This window comes from Budorcas taxicolor, chromosome 17 (assembly GCF_023091745.1).
Source record: "Budorcas taxicolor isolate Tak-1 chromosome 17, Takin1.1, whole genome shotgun sequence".
Taxonomy (NCBI): domain Eukaryota; kingdom Metazoa; phylum Chordata; class Mammalia; order Artiodactyla; family Bovidae; genus Budorcas; species Budorcas taxicolor.
In genome coordinates, this window is record NC_068926.1 from 51037654 (window position 1) to 51059800 (window position 22147).

Sequence of the window (22147 nt, forward strand, 5' to 3'; positions counted from 1 at the left end):
AAATGGCAACCCACTCCGGTATCCTTGCCTGGAAAATCTCATGGACAGAGAAGCCTGGTGGGCTGCAGTCCATGGGGTCGCAAAGAGTTGGACACGACTGAGCAACTAACACTGTCAGGGAAGACTGTTTCCAAGTGGGCAGGGAAAGTGGGTGAAGGTCCGATGGCCTGGGGGAGCAGGGCTTGGGAGAAGCCAAGCAGTTGTGAAAGCAAGTTATGAGCTAATGTTTTTCAGGTAGAAAGTTCCCAGGGTCCCTGTCTGCCCGCCCGCCCACCCACCTCTTGGAAGCAGAATTGGGAGGAGGTGTTTGTTGTAACCTGGGAGAAGTGTCAGGGCTGGGGTGTGCCAAAGTGCAGGCTTTGTCTTTCCTGGGTGGGAGCCGCCCTTGGTGTGCACTGAAGGGGGTGGCGTGGAAGAGAGATAAGCCAAGTTTCTCACCTTCATCAGAACTTGCCCAGGTACAGATGCAGAGGAGTTGACCAGGAATCATTGTAGCCAGCAGGTACATTCTGCAGTCAACCAGCACACCTGTCATCGACAGTCCCCCGGATGAACTCCTGACAACCTTGTTGATCCTTGTCCCAAACCCTAGGACATACCCTTCTTCACCTAGGACAGTGAGGAGGTCGGTGTGGGAGTGACCCTCCTGGACAACCAGGCCCCAAGGGTCTCTGGGAGCACCCCCTTGTGCACAGAGAGTGCCCTGTGTGTCCACATGAGACCCTTCCACCTGAATGAGAAGCATGGGACAGACTGGAACAGGGGGAGATGGAAGGCAGTGTTGACATGTCACCATCAAGGTCAGGCATGGCTTCTCAAACCCCCAGGATTCTCTCTAGGGTCTGGCCAGAGTTTTGGCATCCAGGAGCTAGGTGGACCCAAGAGCGTAGACTTTGGAGCCAGGCAGCATGGGTTCAAATCCTGGTTCTGCCCTTTCTTAGCTGTATGTCTTTGGACAAGTGACTTAACCTCTCTGTGCCTTATTTCCTCCTCTGTAAAATGGAATTAATGAAAGTATCTCCTATACAGGGCTCTTATGAAGATGAGGGGGTGGGCACATGTAAAGTCCTTAGAACAGTGGTCCCAGCCTTTTTGGCACCAGGGACTGGTTTCGTGGAAGACATTTTTTCCAGGGACCCAGGTGTAAGGGGGATGGTTTTGAGATGATTTGACGCATTACGTTTATTGTGCACTTTCTGTTTTTCTTACATCAGCTCCACCTCAGATCATCTGGCATTAGATCTTGGAGGTTGGGGACCCCTGACTTAGAATAACAGCTTGGCAAGTGTCACCTGAGTTTTTTCTCTTGTCATCATATTAACCTTATACACACACCCATTGTAGGATTAGTTAGTTGGTCACTTTACCAGAATGGGACTGCACTATGCCCTCTTTCCAGCATCTTGCTTTTCTGACGCCATCTCTTCTCTGAATTTTCCCCAGGCACCTGGGTAGCTCTCAGTGGGTATCTAGATGATTGAACATCCCACGGTTGTACCAGCCATTCCCATGAGCAGTAGTGTTCTTTTCCCACCCTGATGTTTCAGTTTGAAAAATTTTGTTTTGGGAAAGTTGCGAACACAGTGCAATGAATTTCTGTAAGCCTTCTCTCAAGCTCCACTGATGCTGCAGTTTGTGGCATTTGTGTCCTCTGTCTCTCGTGGCCAAACCATCTGAGAGTTGCTTGCGAACGTGATGACATCTCACTCTGGAGCACTGCCGCGTGCGTGTCTTAAGGACAGGAATATTTTTTTCTGTAACCACCAGTCACCGTCACACGCAGAAAGGCTTGTGATGGCTTGCTACTTTGATCTCATGCTCAGATGACATTCAGAGTCCCTTACTGTCCCATGAGCCCTATTACAACAATTTTTTGTCTTTATTGTTTGAATCATGTCCTGTGTCTGGTTGCCTTGTTTCTTTCTCCTCCTTTAATCCAGACTATCCCTCCAGCCCTGTTCTTTTTACTGAACCCTTCACAACATTAGCGTTTATAAAGGGACAGGCCAGTGTTTTGGCAGGATGCCCTTCAATTTGGATTTGTCTGTTTCCGCGTGAGTGCACGTTTTCTTCTGACAGATTCCTACACAAAAGTCTCCTTGTTTGAGTCAGATGGGAGTAGAGTCGGGATGGATGTTGGGACTCCCCTCTCTCACCCCCAGCTTGGCAGCCAGCCCCCTCCTGCAGCCGGCCTGGGCCTGCCCGGGTGAGTTTGAACCTCCCCTTGGACTGGAAGAAGCCCCTGATTCCATCCGGCCTCGGCTCTTTCAGCTGTTCCTCCATCTGCTTCCTAATTTTCTTAGCTCTGATTCCTTGCCCTCACGCCCAGGTGTGTGATCCTTCCAGCCGCCCTCAGCCAGCCTGCCCACTCCCCTCCAGCCCTCTTCATCTCCCAGGACCATGGAAGCGTGATGGCCTGTGGGCTGGGTTGCCACCTCATCCTCTGGCCTGGGAAGGCATTGCACCTCTGGGGTGCCAGAGGCTGTCTGGTGGAGATTAGACGGCAGGTGAGGGCCTTCTTGTCTTCCCCGCGTGTCCCTCTGAGCCTTACAGAAGTTCTTATGCCAGGTCCCCCTGACCCCATCTGGCCTCTTGGCTGGCGGATGAAGGTCACTCGGGCTTTACTCGGCTGAGAGCCTGCTGCCACCGGAATCCCTTGGCAGCTTTGAAAGACCAACTAGGCCTCGGGACTTCCTTCGACTGCCTGTTCCCAGGGTCCCCGGATTCCACCCGCTGCAGCCTCCTGCTTTGGATTTTCAACTTTGAATTTTGTCTTTGCTGCGTTTCTCTTGTTGCGGCGCACAGACTCTAGAGCGCAGGTTCAGTAGTTGCAGTGCATGGGCTTAGTTGCCCGAAAGCACGTGGGATCTTAGTTCCCTGACCTGGGATCCAACCTGAGTCCCCTGCATTGGAAGGCGGATTCTTAACCACTGGACCACCAGGGAAGTCCCCTTTGATTTCTTTTTATTGTGAAATATTACATACTTGAAAGTAAGTGTCTAAGACACACATGTTAAATAAATAGATAAGCATCAGTGTGATCATCTCTAGATAAAAAAGCAGAACCTCAGCTGCCCTCCAGAAGCCCCTGCAGAAGAACCTGTGCTTGTTTCCAGCTTGCTTGGCTTTTTATCGTGTTATGATGTCTACATCCCTAAACACTGGGATTAGTTTTGTCTGATTGTGAACTTTACATGAGTGGGATCTTACTGCTATGATCTGACTTCCTGTATTCTCTCAAAATTCATACTTTGAAATCCTAATGTCCAAAGTGATGAAGTTAGGAGGTGAGGCCTTTGGGAGGTGATTAGCTTATGAAGGTGGAGCCCTTGTGAATAGGATTAGTGCCCTTTAGAAAAAACAGGCCCCCCCCCCGCCCCCACCTCACAGAGAGCTCCCTTGCCTCTTCCATAATGTGAGGACCCAGTAAGAGTCTCTAGCCCAGAAGAGGGTCCTTACCCAACCAAGATCTCAGACTTCCAGCCTTCTGTTTTTGTAAGCCATCAGGTCTATGGCATTTTGTGAGAACCACCCAAATGGAAAAGACAGAAATTGGTTCCAGGAGGGGCTCTGCAGTAATATACTTAAAAACGCAGAAGTGCTTTGGATCTGGGTGATGAATAGAGGCTGGAAGAGTCTTCAGGTGCTTACTGGAAAAGCCTATTACTGCCATGAAGAGATCATTAAAAGCAATTCTAAGGACTTCCTGGTGGTCCAGTGGTTATGACCTTATGCTTTCAATGCAGAGCGCGTGGGTTCAATCCCTGATTAGAGAACTAAGCTCCCACATGTCACCCTCATGCTGTGTGATGTGGCCAAGAAAATATATTTTTTTTAAAAAAAGAATAAAGTGATTCTATTGGGGGTTCAGATAGAGAGGAGAGTTGTTGAGAAAGGCTCTGGTTTGTTAGAGAAACCTAAGAGGTTGTGAGCAGAATGTTGGTGAGGCCATTCTGATGATATCTCAGGTGAACAAGAGGAACTTGCAAACTGGGGGAAAGGCAGTGTTGTGAAATGGCAGAGAACCTGGCTGAGCTGTGATTGTGTTGCAACGTTCTTGGTAGAATCAGTGGGTGATGAAAGCGGCTACCTGGCTGCAGCTGGTTCTGAGCACGGTAGCTCTGGAAGGCTTATGATCAAATGCCAGCAGAGGGACAGGACTTAAAGATAGAATTGATACTCAAAAGGGAATCTGATCTTTAAAAATTGGGAAAATTCTCAACCTATCTGTATTGGAAAACAAAAACAAAGAAACTGCCTGTTGGGAAGAGAAGACCAAGGGTGTGGCTAATGACAATTTGATAAGATTAGTGTGTGTGTCAACAAGACAGTCTCCCACCTGAGCAGGAAAATAGCCAGATTGGACTGAAGGAGAAGATGGGAAGGCGTGAGGTGGGAGGTCGGGATTCTTAGATTTTCCAGGATAGGACTAGGGAGCTATTTGACTGGGAAAGTAACTGGTTAAAACGAGGGAGGAAGGACCAGAAGGCCATTCAGAGATCACCAGGGCTTCCTCCTCAAAAGTGAGGTCATTGCCCACGTTTCAGATGACCTCTGCTCAGTGGAGCCATGGGGCCCGGGCTGCCCCCACCACAAACCCAGGTAGGTGGAGTCACCAGGGGGCAAGTATCGCCTGGAGAGCCTTAGGCCTGCAGCTACCCCTGCAGAGCTGTGGGGGCCCAGCCACAGCCCCAGTGGGTCTGGAAGACAGGACATCAGCCCAAGGATGGGTTCTTCTTGAACCTTGGAGTATATGTTGATTGCCTCATTAGGTTTGGGGGTCACCTTGTACCTGTTCCTTTTTTTTCTTTTTTTTTCTGTTTCTCCCTTTGGAATGGGAGTGCCTGTCCTATACCCGTCTCACCACTGCATTTTGGAAGCACATAACATATTTGATTTCACAGGTTCACAGCTGGAGTCTCGCCTGTTCTTTTTTTATTTTTTAAATTTATTTTTATTTTTTTATTGGAGTATAATTCCTTTGCAATATGTGTTAGTTTCTGCTTACAATAAAGTGAATCAGCTATACGTATACATATATCCCCTCCCTCTTAGACCTCCCTCCCACACCCTCCTCACTCATTTTTGATTTATATAGTTAGATGAGACTTTGGACTTAACTTTTGGATTGATGACTTGTGAGAGAGACATGGATATGGGGCAGCATTCATTACGGCCTGAATGTTTGCGTTTCCTGGCCACCCCACCCCCCGCCCCCCTGCCAATTCATATGTTGGAAACCTAATACCCTCGGTGATAGCGTTGGGAGGTCAGGCTTTTGGGAGGTGATTTGGTTATGAGAGTGGATGGAGCCTTCCTGAATAGGATTAGTGCCCTCATAAAAGAGACCTTAGAGAGCTCCCTCACCCCTTCCACCATGTGAGAACACAGCGAGAAGTCTGCACGCCAGAAGAGCACACTCATTGGACCACGCTAGCACCCTGACCCCAGACTTCCAGCCTGCCGCCTTATGAAATGAATGTCTGTTGTGTATAAGCCACCCACTTGGTGATGTTTTGTTACAGCAGCCCAGCCCTGATGGAATAAGACACATACTCTGCATTTTTTTTTTTGGTCTTGTTCTTGCTTCCCGTTATGTTTGTGAGACCCATCCATGTTGTTGCAATAAACTACACCCCATCTTCATATCTGTAAAATATCCCATGAGGCTGTCCTGGTTTCTCCATCCTGTGAGCATCTCCACCTCCAGGCTATGAACACTCTTGGCCCTTGCCCTCAGAGTACACAAGGCTGATTTCCTCTAGGGTCCACGGGAAGCGGCAACCCTGCTGGTTCCCGGGAGTGCCAGACTTCCGAAGTGATCCAGTCAGTGTTCAGTTTCATCACAGGCTTTTAATTTAATAACTTATAGAGGTGAAATTCACATAACATAAAGTTAATCATTTAAAGGGATCCATTCAGTGGCAGTCAGCACATTCACGGTACTGTGTCACCATCACCTCTGTCTGCTTCTAGAATGTTTCTATCACCATCCTTTCTTCCTTCCAACTCCCCTGTCCCCTGGCAGTCACTAGTCTGCTTTCTGGCTCTAAGGATGTATCCGTTCTGGACATTCCCTATAAATGAAGGCCGACACTGTGTGGCCCTTTGTGCCAGGCTTCTTTCCCTCGGCATTATGTTTCCAAGGTTCTTCAGGTTGTAGCCTGTGTCAGCGCTTTACTCCTTTTTATGACTGAATTGTATTTCACTGTGTGTGGAGGAAACACATTCTGTTTATCCATCTATCGGTGAGGGACACTTTGGTTATTTCCACCTTTTGGTCACTGTGAATGGTGCTGCTGGGGATTTGTGTGTACACATGCCTGTTTACTTTCCCTTTTAAAATATTGTCTCCTTTAAAAAAAATTATTTTATTTTTGGCTGTGTTGGGTCTTCTCTAGTGCTTGGCCTTCTCATTGTGGTGGCTTCTGTCATTGTGAAGCACAGACTCTAGGCTCTCAGGCTTTAGCAGTTGCAGCTCCTGGGTTCTAGAGCTCGGGCTCAGAACTTGTGGTGCATAGGCTTAGTTGCCTCAAGTCATGGGGAATCTTCCCAGATCAGGGGTTGAACCCATGTTCCCTGCATTGCAGGGCAGATTCTTAAACCACTGGACCACCGGGGAAGTCCCTTTGTCTCCTTATGTTTCTTCTTCTCCTCCTCCTTCTCATGTCTCACCCCTCCCTGCCCCTGCCCCCATCCCCTGGGGGGTATGTCTTTAAATAGGACATGTGTGTCCTTGTGCCACAGGTGGTGCCAGGGGTCTGCTCAGAACAGTGGTCCGGAGCTCAGTTTTGAGCCAGGTAGGTGTGGCAGCCCATCCTGGCTCTGCCTTTTGCTCGTGCGTGACCTGGGGCAGGTTTCCCAAGTCTCTGGGTTTGGTTAGACTCCCGTAAAATGGTACAGACCACACCTTCCCAAAGGGTTGAAATGAAGATCGAATGGGCTAATAGGTGGCAAGTGCTTTGAGCTGGGCATGGCCAGGCAGGTCCTATGCCTAGCACACGGGCTGCCAGAGCCTGGGAAGAGAGCAGACCTCTTTCTTGGTACCCGACTCCTGCTCTTAGCCCTACACTTGTCCCTTCATCATTTGGAAATCTATCCACGTATTCTTGTCTGCCCCATGGCTTCTTCTAATGCCTGGATTTCCGAGTTTATATTCCTCCCATTTTATTTATTCTTTTTATGACGGGTGTCTGGTTCCTTCCACTCCTACCTCCCCAAGCAGCAAACATCCTGGAACTTCCCATCGTAAAGTTCTCATGTATTTCCTTGGAATGTGTAGGGCCTGGGGCAGCCAGGTCGTAGGGCACGCATGGGAAAGGGGAGGCGCGGGAGCCAGAGTCATCAGATGTGCCTTCCAGAAGGGTTCTTGCCATGCCCTCCCACATCTCCTCCAGCGCCTGATACCATCTGGCCTTCTAGAATGCCAGCGGTTGCCATGGGTGTTGTTTTGTTTTGCCTTTCTGAGTTGTGTTCGATCCTTCTTCCATTTGTAAGCCAATGGGAGGACAGGGTCGAGGCTCAGAGTTTGGGGGGCCCATGGTGGGGCACACAGTAAACTGGGGATAGACCCCAGGATTTGGACTTGGTTTAATTAGAAATCTTTTGTCCCCAGTGACCGAGGTCAGCTGCAGGGAGAGGACAGAGGATGCGAGGGGCATCTCTTCAGCTGTAGAGACTCAGTGGGAGAGTTCAGGCTTATTCAGGATGCGGAGGGATTGTGGCTGACCCCACGTACCCTGGGCTATTGTCTTGGGTCAGCGTAGGGGGTCCCCTCCTGCTAAGGGTGTGCCTGTGGTCACCTTGCTGTGTAATTGACATGTGTATCTTAATTTCCGAGGGCTTTGTCTTCACGTGGCCGTCCCCTCTGTAAGCCTCTGTGTCCTTGTCTCTTATTTCATTTAACTTCTGGCCACACTTTTTTTATTTGGCCACACTGCGCACATGCAGGATCTTAGTTCCCCTGCCAGGAGTCACAGCCACGCCCCCTGCAGTAGAAGTCTTAACTGCTGGACTGCCAGGGAAGTCCCCTCCCTGCCTTTTCTTATCTGTCACTGAACTTAGGACCCGCCCTCAGTCCAGGAGGACTTCATCTGGAGATCCGTAACTTGTTCACATCTCCAGAGACAGTTTTCCAGTGTTGCCTTCTGAGGTTCCAGCTGGGCATGACTTCTTGAGGATACTGTTCGACCCAGAACCAAGTGTTTGTCCGACCTTCGGACCAGCAGAACTCCAGGTTCAAATCCAGGCCCTGGCTCTTGGGTTCTCTAGGAGCTTGATTTTCTTCTGGAAGTCAATGTCCTCTTCTGCAACTGGCAGCCCATTTTCTCAGCTCCCACAAACTAAAATACAGGTAGAGTGGCCTCTGATGTGGCATGACAGCTTAAGACACGCCACTTAAGACAGCTGGACGGGATGTGCTTGGTAGGATGGGTTCTTGCCGAGACAGCCCCCGCTGACACCAGAAATAAGGAAAATAAAATAGGGGCACAGTGAAAAAAATTGAAAGTGGGGACTTCCCTGGTGGCCCATTGGTTATGACGCTGAGCTCCCAGTTGCAGGGGTCACAGGTTCCATCCCTGATTGGGGAACTAGGATCCCACATGCCATGCATAGCCTGGCCTAAGACAGGATAAATAAAGATTAAAGTTTCTTAAAAAAAAAAAAAGCATACAGAAAAAGAGTCACAACTGCAATTGAAAAAAAAAAAAGAAAGAAAAGGCAGTACATGAAAAGTCATAGCTCCCTTGCCCCACAGCGGGTCCTGGCTCCAAAGGCAACTTGTGTTAATAGTTCCTTCCTGACAAACAATGTTTGTGTTCACGGGGAGCGGGATGTCTTCCCGTCTCAGGCCCACCCACCAGGACCCCGCATGCCTTTCTCCACTTTGGGTTTGGCACCAAGGGGTTATCTTGGAGACCTTTGTTCTAGCCCGGACACCCTCCTGTTCCTGGGCTGAGGGCCTGTCTGTGTGTGTACAAAACTGTGGGCTTTGTATACGGAGCGCTGCAAAGGGTGGGGCTGTTTCTCTATTTACTGCTGAAGCAGTGACCAAAGGCCTCGTTCCTTGGGACCTGACAAAGGAAGACACAGGTTGGGATCCATTCTGAAGAAACCTTCCTGCTGGTGACAGCCATGGTGTCTTCTGGAACTTTCTCAGGGCAAGTGTGTTTCCTGGGACTTCTGTAACACATGATCACAGATGTCTTTTATTTTACTTTTTGACCACACCTCGAGGCATGTGGGGTCTTAGTTCCCTGACTAGGGATTGAACCCACACCCCCTGCATTGGAAGGTGGAGTCTTAACCGCTGGACCAATGGAGAAGACCCATACAGATGGGTGGTTTAGAATAGAGATGTCTTCTCTCTCAGTTCTGGAGACCAGAAGTCTGAAGTTGAGGTGTTGGCCATACTCTCACTAAGGAGCCTTGTGTCTTTTGGTGACTCCAGGCACTCCTTGGCTTGTGTCCTCATCCCCCTAGTCTCTGCTTTTATCTCCCATGGCGTCTGCCTCTGTGTCTTTGCTACTGTGGACACTTATCATTGGATTTAAGGTCCACCCATGTAATCGAGAATGATCTCATTTTGAGATCCTTAATTACATCTGCAAAGACATCTTTTTCTGGGATTTCCCTAGTGGCCCAGTGGTTAAGACTGTGTGTTCTCAATGTGAGGGCACAGGTTCTGTTCCAGGTTAGGGAACTAGATCCCACATACAGCATGGTGCGTGCAGCCAAAAAAAAAAAAAGACCTTGTCTCCAAACAAAGTCATGTTCACAATTAAAAAAAAATTAATTTGGCTGTGCCAGGTCTTTGTTGTGGAATGCAGAATCTCTTAGTTGCAGCATGCAGGATCTTTGGTTGCGGCATGTGGGTCTAATTCACTAACCAGGGATTGAACTTGGGCCCCCTGCATTGGGAGTTTGGAGTCTTAACCTCTGGACCACCAGGGAAGTCTCCACGTTCACAGGTTTTGGGGCAAAACTTCCTGTGTGCTAGGCACCAGGCTGCCTATGGTATAGGCTCATTGGATCCTCATAACCTCTTCTGAGTTGCGGTAATGTTTATTTTCCCCCTGGAGTCATGGAGGCTCAGAGAGGTTGAGGCACCTGCCGGAAGTTACACAGCTGGTGTAGACAGAACTTGGACCAGTGCTTGAGCTCCTCACTTTTGTCCCAAGGTTGCAGCCCAGCCTCTCCCAGAATTCAGACCAGGTTGGAGAGATGTTTTGTGTGGTCCATGCTGCTATTAAAAAAATGAAACTGGTCACCAAAGTTTAAAGATGGGCCGATGACAGATAAAAATCTAGGTTTCTAGGCAGTGGTGACAGTTTGGAAATTCTACGTGGCAGCCATTGGCCAGGGACTGTCCCTGTTGGATGAGGTCTGTTCCTCGGTAGGCCTCTTTCTTGCCAGGTTGATGTTTCCTACTTCCATGGCCATGGGGAAGTGACTTGGCCCTTCCAAGCCTCAATTTCCGTCTCTGTAAAATGGGGATAATCATAGCCTTGGCCTCATGGGTTGTAGCTGTGAGGGATAAGTGGGTTGATAAATGGGAAGTGAGTAAGTGCTGTTGGCTGCGGTTGTGAGCTGTGAGGTGGCTGCATCAGGTTGGCCTTGTAGCTGTTAATTATGTGTGCATGCGTGTGTGCTCAGTCATGTCTGACTGTTTGTGACCCCATGGACTGTAGCCCACCAGGCTCCTCTGTCCATGAGATTTTCCCAGGCAAGAAAACAGAAGCAGGTTGCCATATACAGGGGATCTTCCCGACCCAGGGATCAAGCCTGTGTCTCCTGCACTGGCAGGTGAATTCTTTTACCACTGAGCCACCACGGAAGCCCAGCTGTTAATCATCAGCCCTCTTTTGGAATAAATTCAGACTTAGTTCATGGAGGTCGTCCAGGGTCCTGGGTGATGGAAGTGTTGGCTGTAGCGGGAAGCTGGGCAGTCGAGAGCCCCTCAGGGTTCTGGTGCTACTTATGGCCTTAGGTGCATTGTAAATCTCGGTTTCCGTATCTCTGACAGCACTTGTGCTTTTTGCCTGCTTAAGTGAGGGAATAGTGAAAATAATTTTAAAATATAATTTATGACTATAATTATCATTCTATTGATAGTATATGTGACAGTATGTATATAGGGAGGGTGAGGATTCAGAAAACTGGCCATACTTGGGCAGTGATCTCATCTTCCTGAGTTTCCTCAGTGTCAGATGAGATGATGTTAGTGTCCACGGCATGGAGCTCTCTGCGGGATCCAGGGAGCAAAGTGCTTTTGAGTGTTCCCCACCCTTACAGAGAGCCAAGGGGATGGTGGGGGTGGTAGAGGGGGTGGGGCTGATGGGAGTGGTGGGGATGGGGGTGATGATGGGGGTGGTGGTGCTAGGGATGGGAAAGAAGGGCTTGTGTCAGGGCACATGGAATAGCGTCCCCTGGGGAAGTGGGAGCCGAGGTGGCTGCGGCCACGGGCCTGGGCTGGGGCTGGAGCTGGAGCCTGTCCCTGGGGGCATCCTGGTCCTCCCTGTCTTGTCTTGCAAGAGGATGACATCACTGACCTCCATGTTCCCTTGGGCTCCGGCAGCTGTGATGTGTGGCCTGGGAGCCCAGATAAGTGGGGCAGAGCTGTCAGCAGTCCCGGCCACCTGTGTCCTTGGCGGGGGAGGGAGAAAGGCCGGGGGCTGGGGCAGAGTCCAGCTGAGGCTTTTGATGTCCTTTCAACCCGGGGGAAGGAGGGTGAGTGTGGGGAGGGTGTTTTTTGAATCCTCTTCGTGGTCTTGGACTCGAGCAGGCTTCAGTGCGTGTTTTCTGAGCAGGTACCGTGAACCGGGCATTGTGCGGGGCAGGGGATCTGCAGTCGTGGACACCCCAGGCCAGGTCCTTCTCCTCTGGGTGGGTGGTTGGGAGGGCCTCCCTGAGGAGGGGCTGGTTGAGGTGATGAGGAGTTGGGCGTAGGAACAGCAGGGTGGACCGAGGGCACAGCAAGCGCAAAGGGCTGGATGTGGGAGGTTGCTTACTGCACTGGAGGAAGAGGAAGCCATGGGCTCGGGGAGCAGGGACAGGGAGAGGGTGGTGAGAGGTGAGAGGCGGGCTGAGGGCTTGTGGGACCTGGGGAGGAGTTTAGACATCGTTTTCAGTTCCTTGAGATGCCAGTGTTCCTGAGCAGGGGAGCCCACGATCTGATGCGTGTAACAGAGCCCTCTGGTGCTGTGAATAGAAAGCGGGGGTGGGGTGGGGGAGAGGGCCGGGGGGCTCGGCGAGGAGACAGTGTGATTGGAAGGAGCGAACAGAGTCCAGATCTCTTTTGCAGGGAGAGTCAGCCACATGTGCTGACAGATGAGACTTGCGGTGTGGGGGCAGAAGAGAAGTCAAGCTCTTCAGTTTCTATCTGAGGGACCCCGTGGATGGTGGAGCTGTTTTCCCAGATGGAAATATCCAGGAGGGCGATCAAAAGCAGGTGGAGGGACTTCGCTGGTGGTCCAGCGGCTCAGATTCCGTGCCCCCCATGCAGCGGGCCTGGGGTTGATCCCTGGTTAGGGAACTAGATCCCACATGCTGCAACTAAGAGTCTTTGTGTGTGTGTGCACAGTCGCTCAGCCATGCCCGACTCTGCCACCCCATTGACTGTAGCCCGCCAGGCTCCTCTGTCCATAGGATTTTCCAGGCAGGATACTGGAGTGGGTTGCCATTTCCTGCTGCAGTATATCTTCCTGTCCCAGGGATCGAACCACGTCTCCTGTGTCTCCTGCATTGGCAGGCAGATTCTTTACCACTGAGCCCCTTGGGAAGCCCCAGCTAACAGTCTGCATGCCACAACTAAAAAAAGATCCCGTGTGCCACAGCTAAGAGCTGGTATAGCCAAATAAATAAGTAAGTATATATATAAAAGGAGATGGAAAGTATGGGGCATAAATCTGGTCTTAAAGTCTTGGTAGGACAACTCAATCACACCAAAAAACAATCCAATTAGAAAATAGGCCAAGGACTTAGAGATTTCTCCAAGGAAGATATACAGATATCCAACAGGCACAGGAGGAAGCACCCTGTGTCACTCATCATTGGCGAAATACAAATCCTAACCACAGTGAGTGATCACCTCATGCCTGATGGAAGGGCTGCTATTAAAAAAAAATGACAGTGATTGGCGAGGGCGTGGAGAGGTTGGAACCCTTCTGCTGTGTTGGAGGGATTGGAAAATGGTGCAGCTGCTGTGGGGTAAGTCTGGCAGTCAGTGCCTCACTCAGAAAATGAAAACATAGAATTGCCATCGGATGCAGCAATTTTACCTGTGGGATACACATTCAAAATAATTGAAAGCAGGGACTTGAAGAGATAGGTGCACACCCTTCTTCATTGCAGCATTATTCACAATAGCCAAAAGCTGAAAACAACCCACGTGTCCCTCCATAGATGGAGGAATAAACAGAATGGTTCATCCATATTTTGGAATGGGATTCAGCCTCAGAAAGAAAGGAAATTCTGACACAGGCTACAATATGGATGAACTTTGAGGATATTGTGCTGAGTGAAATAAGCCAGTCACGAAAAGAGACATATTGTATGATTGATTCTACTTACGGGAGGTCCCCATGGGAGGCAAACTCATAGAGACAAGGGATAGAAGGGTGGGTCCCAGGGGCTGATGGGAGTACAGTTTCAGTTGGGGAAGATGAGAAGTTTTGGAGATGGGTGATGGTGACGGTTACACAATGATGTGAATATACTTCATGCTGCTGAGGCGTAGACTTAAAAATGGTGAAGATGGTGCATTCGATGTTAATGTGTATCGGAGCACAATTTTAAAGTCATGATAGAGTTTAACCTGAGGGAGGGTTGGTACCTGTCCCCTTCTTGCCCCCCAACCTCATCCCAGTGGCATGGATCGGGTTCAGTAGGTGGTAGACCGGGCCCCCGGGTGATTACAGCATGCCCAGCTGCTTGCAAAAGATGAAGCCTTTGAAGGTGGCAGCCCTGAGCCTCTGATTCTTCCAGGCTTACAGCACCATTGCACCATCTTACGAGACCTTGGCAAGTTTCCCCACGCGTTCTTGAACCCGGGCCAAGGTGAGTGGAGGAAGCCTCATTTAGCAACTGTCGTGTGGCCTGTCTACACCCGGGTGCCTTCTTCAGAGCAGTTCATGTCCTTGGTCACTTGACGCTGCCACCGAGGAGGAAGGGGAGGTACTCGTGTCTCCATGGGGACTGAGGGGGAGGGGACAGGGGTTGCCACATTAGTGGTAGAGGACAAATAGTAAATATTTTTCAGCTTTAGAGGCCAAACAGGTTCTGTCTCAGCCTCTCACCTCCACATGGTCCTCTCTGTGGACATCCTTGAGACATTCTGAGCGGGGGCTGTCTAAATGTCACAACAGCTTTGTTTGAGGATACCAACTCGTGAATTTCATGTAAATTTCATGTGTTGCCAATAAGTATTCTTTTTTTTTTTTTCTTCAAACATTTAAGAATGTATGGATGGGAGGAGAGTTTGGGGGAGAATGGATACACGTACACGTATGACTGAGTCCTTTGGCTGTCCACCTGAAATTATCACAACATTGTTAATCGGCTATACTCCAATATAAAATAGAAAGTTAAAAAATAAAATAAAAATGTAAAACTATTGTTAGCTCCCAAGATGCCCAGAAACAGGCACCAGGCCAGATATGGCCCACGGGCTGTAGTTTGCTGAGCTGTTTCATGCTTGAGAAATCGCCCACTTTCTTATTGGGGTGAAATTAGGGTGTTTGAAGGCTTCCCTGGTGGCTCAGAGGTTAAAGTGTCTGCCTGCAATGTGGGAGACCTGGGTTCAGTCCCTGGGTCAAGAAGATCCTCTGGAGAAGGAAATGGCAGCCCACTCCAGTATTCTTGCCTAGAGAATCCCATGGATGGAGGAGCCTGGTAGGCTACAGTCCATGGGGTCGCAAACAGTCGGACACGACTGAGCGACTTCACTTGGACTTTCTAGGGTGTTTGAAGGAAGGGCTACCCTCTGCCTGATTTATATGGAGAAAGTAGGGCTGAAATCAGTCCTCGGGGAGATTGTGCTTGTCTTAAAGAGCAGGGTCAATTGCACTGCCTGGAGTTCCCATCATGGTGGTGTAGTCAGTGGAGGATCAGACTGTGCTTGATTCGCCTGGGGTCCTAGAATCGGAACTGTGTGTGTTTCAGCAGTTTTCTCCCTTCCCTGTGATCCTTTCCCATCCACACCTACGGTAAGCCTTTACCAAGGCAGTAGAATGTTAGGGCCCAGGCTCTGGGTGCAGACTCGAGTTGAGGACCCTCTGTCACTACTGGGTTTGTGCCCTTGGGCAAGTAAGTGGTTTAATCTCTGGGTGCCGCAGTTTTCTCATCAACAAAACAGAGCAGATAATGGTACCTACCTCATGGACTGTCAGATTTACATGAAAGCATTGCTTTAGATGGAATCCTCTGGGCTGCAAGCAACAGAAAGCCTGCTTCCAAGTGGCTGGTATAATAGGGAGCTTTATTATTGTGCTTCGGAAGAGACTGGAGGTGGTGGATGTTTCCAGATTTATTCAGCAGTTCAGTTATTTCAGGGCACTGGGTCAGTGTCTATGTGGCTTTCTGAGCCTTGCCCTCATAATCTCATGATGGCTGCCATAGTGCCAGACATCACACTGTCACACACATCATTCAAAGCCAGAAGGAGGGATGGTACAACGAGAGAGCTCTGTTCAGTTCATCCTCTTATCGCAGAAGATTTTTTTTTTTTTTTTTCTCAGAAGCTACCAGAAGCTAGACAGGCTCATGGGCCTGGACTACAGTCGGGGCCCATCTTCTCTGAGATTTAAGGCTTTGTGCCCAATACTGGAAGCAAGTCAGGGTTTGTTTTGTGGGAGAAGGGGATAAAGGTGACCTTTGAGCCTGGTACCCAGTAAATGCTGGCATCATCATATCAGACAGGCAGAACTTTCACAACTGAACATCCTCAAGTAACCAGCAGCATCTTAGTATCCCCTGGTGCTCCCCACTCCCTTGTCACCCAGCCCCAAGGGTGACTGCTACCCTGACTTCTTCCAGCATAGCTTAGTTTTACCTGGTTTTGTATTTTATCAAAATGGAATCACATACTGGATACTGATATGGTTTGGCTTCTTTGCTCAACGTTAGGCTTGTGAGATAGACCCACATTGCATGTGGCTGTTGTTCCTCAGTTCAGTTCAGTTGCTCAGTCGTGTCCGACTCTTTGCGACCCCATGAATCGCAGCACGCCAGGCCTCCCTGTCCATCACCAACTCCTGGAGTTCACTCAGACTCACGTCCATCGAGTCAGTGATGCCATCCAGCCATCTCATCCTCGGTTGTCCCCTTTTCCTCCTGTCCCCAATCCCTCCCAGCATCAGAGTCTTTTCCAATGAGTCAACTCTTCGCATCAGGTGGCCAAAGTACTGGAGTTTCAGCTTCAGCATCATTCTTTCTAAAGAACACCCAGGGCTGATCTCCTTCAGAATGGACTGGTTGGATCTCCTTGCAGTCCAGGGAAGTCTCAAGAGTCTTCTCCAACATCACAGTTCAAAAGCATCAATTCTTCAGCACTCAGCTTTCTTCACAGTCCAACTCTCACGTCCATACATGACCACTGGAAAAACCATAGCCTTGACTAGACAGACCTTTGTTGGCAAAGTAATGTCTTTGCTTTTGAATATGCTATCTAGGTTGGTCATAACTTTTCTTCCAAGGAGTAAGCATCTTTTAATTTCATGGCTGCAGTCACTATCTGCAGTGATTTTGGAGCCCCCAAAAATGCTGTGTAAATATACCATTGTGTGAATATACAGTGATGTCCTGGTTAATAGCTGGGTTGTTTCTAGTTTGGGGCTACCAGGAGTAAAACTGCTGGGAGCATTTGTGTGGACGTGGATTTTCTTTTCTCTTAGTGAATACCCAGGAATGGGATTACTGGGGTATTGGGCGTGGACTTTTGCGTTAGTAGCTAATTCCCCAATAGTATCCCAGAGTGTATACCAGAGTGTATCATCACTCACACCAGAGTTTGCTTTAGTAGCTAATGCCCCAGCAGTATCCCAGCCTATTGACAGTCCTGCCAATGTTTTGTTTCTTTGGCCACATCACATGGTATCTGGGTTCTTAGTTCCCCAACCAGTGATCGAACCCATACTCCCTGCAGTGGAAATGTGGAGTCCTAACTGCTGGGCCGCCAGGGAAGTCCCAGTCCTGCCAGTGTTAAATGATGTCCCACTGCTAGTAAATAGGCTTAATGAGCTGAGCTCTTGCTATTGTGTGTCTGAGTCATTTGTGGATAACCTGTCATTTTCCTAATCCCTACTCAGCTCTGTCTGATGAACTTTGCTTCCCCATGGCACTTGAGGACCAGTTGTGAGCATATTAGATGCTTAGGCAGGGTTGGAATGAATGAATGAGTACCATATTCTCATCCTGTGTTATTGTAGGTCAGGGCTTACAAACTCAGATCCCTGGAAGGGCCATGCGGACAATACCAGTGAATAAAGCAGCCTGGTGTGAGGTGTTAGGGAGCCGTGGAGCCTCTGGTGATCCGGATTGCAAGTCCTGTGCCAGGAGCAGCTGCTGCTTAGTTCAGCATGCTAGGCTACGTGGGGATGCAGACCCAGAGCCAGCACACCTTCATGTTTTTTGGAAGAAGCTGGAAATCCGGAACGTACCTGCCATTTTTAAGATGTTGTCAACAAGTTCAAGTATTTTGAAATACAACGTGATCCCAAACTCATCCAGTGGCCAAAGCTGACAGTTTGTGGAGTTGGCTTCAGGAAGATAGATCTGTTTCTCTGGGGGTACGGTAGGGGTTGCAAATTTTAACTGGTTTAAAAGAACATGTTATGAAAATTTCAAATGTGCATTTAAAAAAAGAGCACAGCAAGATTGCCATGTGCCCTTCGCCTGCTTTAATAGACATTGAGTCCCTGCCTTCCGGTTTCATCTGTACCGCCACCCACATCCATTTCCCCTTTCCTGAGTTATTCTGAAGCAAGTATCTGACATCAGTTCATCTTAGTCTCTGACACTGTGGTTCTCTAACCGTCTCATGTGGCAGGAGCCCCAGGAGGGCTTGTTAAAACACAGATGTCTGAGTCCCTCCCCCAGAGATGCTGAGTCGGCAGGTTTGAGAAGGACCTGAGAATCGGCATTTCTATCAGGTGATGCTGCTGGTCCGGGGACCACACTTTGAGAACCACTGCTCAAACAGGCCCATGGTAAACAACAATGATGTAAAGCGAAGGACCCCCGCCTCTGAAGCTGCCACGGGGCTGTTATCCCGCCAAAAAGAATTCCGAGGTATAGTGAGGCGTTTTCGAAATGATGAGCTTGTTCAGTTGTTCAGAAATGCCCTGGGCCCCCACCTTTGAGTCCCTTTTGCGGGGCTGAGGGAGTGTGCCTCAGTGGTCACTTGGTCCCTGCCCAGCCAGGACACTTCCTGAGACCCTTAGAACCCCGAGTCTGTCTGTCCTCTGACCTTTGCTCCCCCATCTGCCCTGTGGGAACCTGTTGGCTTTTGGAGGGTTGCTTTGGGAGATACCCCCCCACCGCATTTCTGACGCTGCCCTGGGGAGAGGGGAGGCTGGCCTTTCAGGCTCTCAGCTTTCTGGCTGACAGTGCAGCTGGCGGAGCTCCTTGGGCCGCATCGCAGTTCCTGTTCCGATGGACACCCTGTGTCATTGTCAGGCCAGGCTGTGTTTTGGTCTTAGAATTTGGGAGGAGGAAGGGGCCTGTCCGAGGCCCCAAAGGGGCTTCTTGCAGACCTGAGTTTTGAGGACAAAGGCGCCCCCCACCCCGCCCCACTGCAGCACATGCAAGAAGACCCACCCAGACTGTGTTCTCCCCCGTGTTTCTTTTTTAAAAAAAATAATTTTATTTATCTATTTTTGGCTATGCTGAGTCTTCATTGCCGCAGGGCTTCTCTCCGCTTGTGGTGATTGGGGACCACTCTCTCACTGCGGTGACTTCTCTTGTTGTGGAGTACAGGTTCTAGGGCACTTGGGCTTCAGTAGTTGCGGCACGTGGGTTCAGTAGTTTCAGCTTGCGGGCTCTGGAGCGCAGGCTCAGTAGTTGTAGTGCACGGGCTTAGATGTCCTGCAGCACGTGGGACTCTCCCAGATCAGGGATTGAATCTGTGTCTCCTGCATTGGCAGGTGGATTCTTTACCACTGAGCCACCAGGGAGGGAAGTTCAGATTGCAGATAAAGGGTGGAGGTTCACACAAGGAGGCGTGGACTGAGCATCCTGGGTGTGGGGCTGCACTTTAGGAGGACAGTGGGCCTCCCACGGTGGGAGCTGGTCCACCTTGTTCTGGAAGGGTCTCTGCTTGGTGGCTGCAGACAAGGATGCCCTGGAAAGGAAGGGGCACATGGGGAACAAACATCACCCTGCCCTGGCAGTGGGGCGCTCCTGGGTGTGGATGGGGCTGTATGGGAGGAAGCCTCGCATCTCTGAATGGGTGTGGGAAGCGGGATGATGGGCCCTCAAAGAAGTTCTAATCCCAGGACCTGTGGATGTGTTACCCCTATGTGACAAAAGGGGCTTTGTAGATGTGATTGCATTAAGGAGTTCAGGACGGGAAGAGTGTCCGGAATTACCTGGATGGGACTAACGTCATCATAAGGGTCCTTGTAAGAGGGAGGCAGGGGAGTCAGAAAGGATGCGATGATGAAAGCCGAGGTTGGAGTGATAAGGGGGCCAAGAAATGCAGGTGGATTCTAGGAACTGGAAAAGCCAGGCGACTGGATTCTCCCAGAAAGCCTCCAGGAGGAGCCAGCCCTGCAGACGCCTTGATTTTAGCTCTGGTATGGTGTGTGCGTGTGAAGTCACTTCAGTTATGTTTGACTCTGTGGGACCCCATAGACGATAGCCCTCCAGGCTCCTCTGTCCATGGGAATTCTCCAGGCAAGAATACTGAAGTGGGTTGCCATTCCCTTCTCCAGGGGATCTTCCCAACCCAGGGATCGAACCCATGTCTCTTAGGTCTCCCACACTGGCAGGCGGGTTTTTACCACCAGTGCCACCTGGGACCCATTTTGGATTTCTGACCTCCAAAGCTGTCAGATAGTAAATGTGTGACATTTTAAGCCAGTACATGTTTGATAATTTGTTACATGGCAATAGAAATCGAATGCAATGAATTTGCTTCCATTTAAGCTAGGGAAGTAAAAAAAAAAAGAAAAGCCAGGGGTAAATTTATAATAAATTCTGGTTTGGGTTTAAATAAAATATTTAAACTTAATGTTAAATAAGTTATGGCAGAAAGTGAAGAGGAACTAAAAAGCCTCTTGATGAAAGTGAAAGAGGAGAGTGAAAAAGTTGGCTTAAAGCTCAACATTAAGAAAACTAAGATCATGGCATCTGGTCCCATCACTTCATGCGAAATAGATGGGGAAACAGTGGAAACAGTGTCAGACTTTATTTTTGGGGGCTCCAGAATCACTGCAGATGGTGACTGCAGCCATGAAATTAAAAGACGCTTACTCCTTGGAAGAAAAGTTATGACCAACCTAGATAGCATATTGAAAAGCAGAGACATTACTTTGCCAACAAAGGTCCGTCTAGTTAAGGCTATGGTTTTTCCAGTGGTCATGTATGGACATGAGAGTTGGACTGTGAAGAAAGCTGAGCGCTGAAGAATTGATGTGTTTGAACTGTGGTGTTGGAGAAGACTCTTGAGACTTTCTCGGACTGCAAGGAGATCCAACCAGTCCATTCTGAAGGAGATCAGCCCTGGGATTTCTTTGGAAGGAATGATGCTGAAGCTGAAACTCCAGTACTTTGGCCACCTGATGCGAAGAGTTGACTCATTGGAAAAGACTCTGATGCTGGGAGGGATTGGGGGCAGGAGGAGAAGGGGACAACCGAGGATGAGATGGCTGGATGGCATCACTGACTTGGATGTGAGTCTGAGTGAACTCCGGGAGTTGGTGATGGACAGGGAGGCCTGGCGTGCTGCGATTCATGGGGTCACAAAGAGTCGGACACGACTGAGCAACTGAACTGAACTGAACTGACTGAATGCTAGTTTGTTTTTTTATTAATTTTTTTGTGCTGGGTCTTCACTGTGGTGTGTGGGCTTTCTCTAGTTGCAGTGCACACAGGCTTAGTCTCCCCATGGCATGCAAGATCTTTGTCCCCTGATCAGGTCTCCCTTGCATTGGAAGGTGGTTTCTTAACCGGTGGACCACCAGGGAAGTCCCAATATTGTTTTAGTATATCTACTTTTAAGCATTTCAATATTTTCTCAACGAATTTAATGTTCTGGAGCATTACTGGGGCTCTCATTTTTTCCTTTGCTTCTGATATAACTCAGCCAGGCACTGATGTGACCCTCAGGGAGCCCTGTGTGTCTCAATAGCTTCCTATTTTTAAAACAAGTTTAGATTTACAGAAAAATGGAGAAGACAGTACGGAGGGCGCCCTCGTTTCCCACACTTGGCTTCCCCTATTGTTAACATCTTTAATTAGTGTGGTCCATTAGTGATGATCCATTAGTATTAACTGATGTCAGCACTTTGTTGGGGTTTAATTAGTTCCTATCTCATCTCCTTTATCTTTTCCCTTTAAAACAATTGTTTTTGGCTGTACCTCGAGGCATGCGGGATCTTAGTTTCCTGGCCAAGGATCGAACCTGCGCCCCATGCAGTGGAAATGTAGAGTCTTCAACCACTGGACCTCCAGAGAAGTCCTTCATCTCCTTTTTTCTCTCCTAGGATCCCGTCCAGACACCATGTCACACTTAGTCGTTGTGTTTCCTTAGGCTCCTCTTGGCTGTGCCTGTTTCTCAGGCCGTTGTTGGCTTTGGTGACCTGGATGATTTTGAAGAGCACTAGTTAGGGGTGTGGTCGGATGCCTTTCCATGGGGATTTGTCTGATGTTTCTCTAGTGATGCTATTGTGGTTCTGGGTTTGGGCAGGAAGGGCACAGAGGCTCAGTGCTGTGCTCATCTCATTATGTCAATATGACTCCCCAGTTGAGGTTGGTCCTCCCTGTTTCCAAACCCTATTTACAGATGAGGAAACCAGGGCACAGAAAGTTCTGGTAGATGGAGAAGGGCAGGAAGTTAGGAGATGGGGAGTGGCTGGCTGCAAACATAGAGCTGGGTCCCCTTGCTTGTAGGAAGGGCCTCCAGACCCCAACTCCACCCCCCAACCCT

General features: G+C 49.4%; 1 protein-coding gene across 3 annotated transcripts in view; it reads left to right on the forward strand.

Moving 5' to 3' along the window:
- The window catches only part of SCARB1 (scavenger receptor class B member 1), a 93279-nt gene that overhangs the window by 13534 nt on the left and 57598 nt on the right, over positions 1 to 22147 (forward strand). The window contains exon 1 of one of the 3 annotated variants that reach the window (XM_052654590.1): positions 14002 to 14058. The exons of the other annotated variants lie outside the window; for them this stretch is intronic. The gene's annotated coding sequence lies outside the window, so the exon portion shown is untranslated. Of the gene's footprint in view, positions 1 to 14001; positions 14059 to 22147 lie in introns of those variants that run through there. 3 annotated transcript variants of the gene reach the window in all.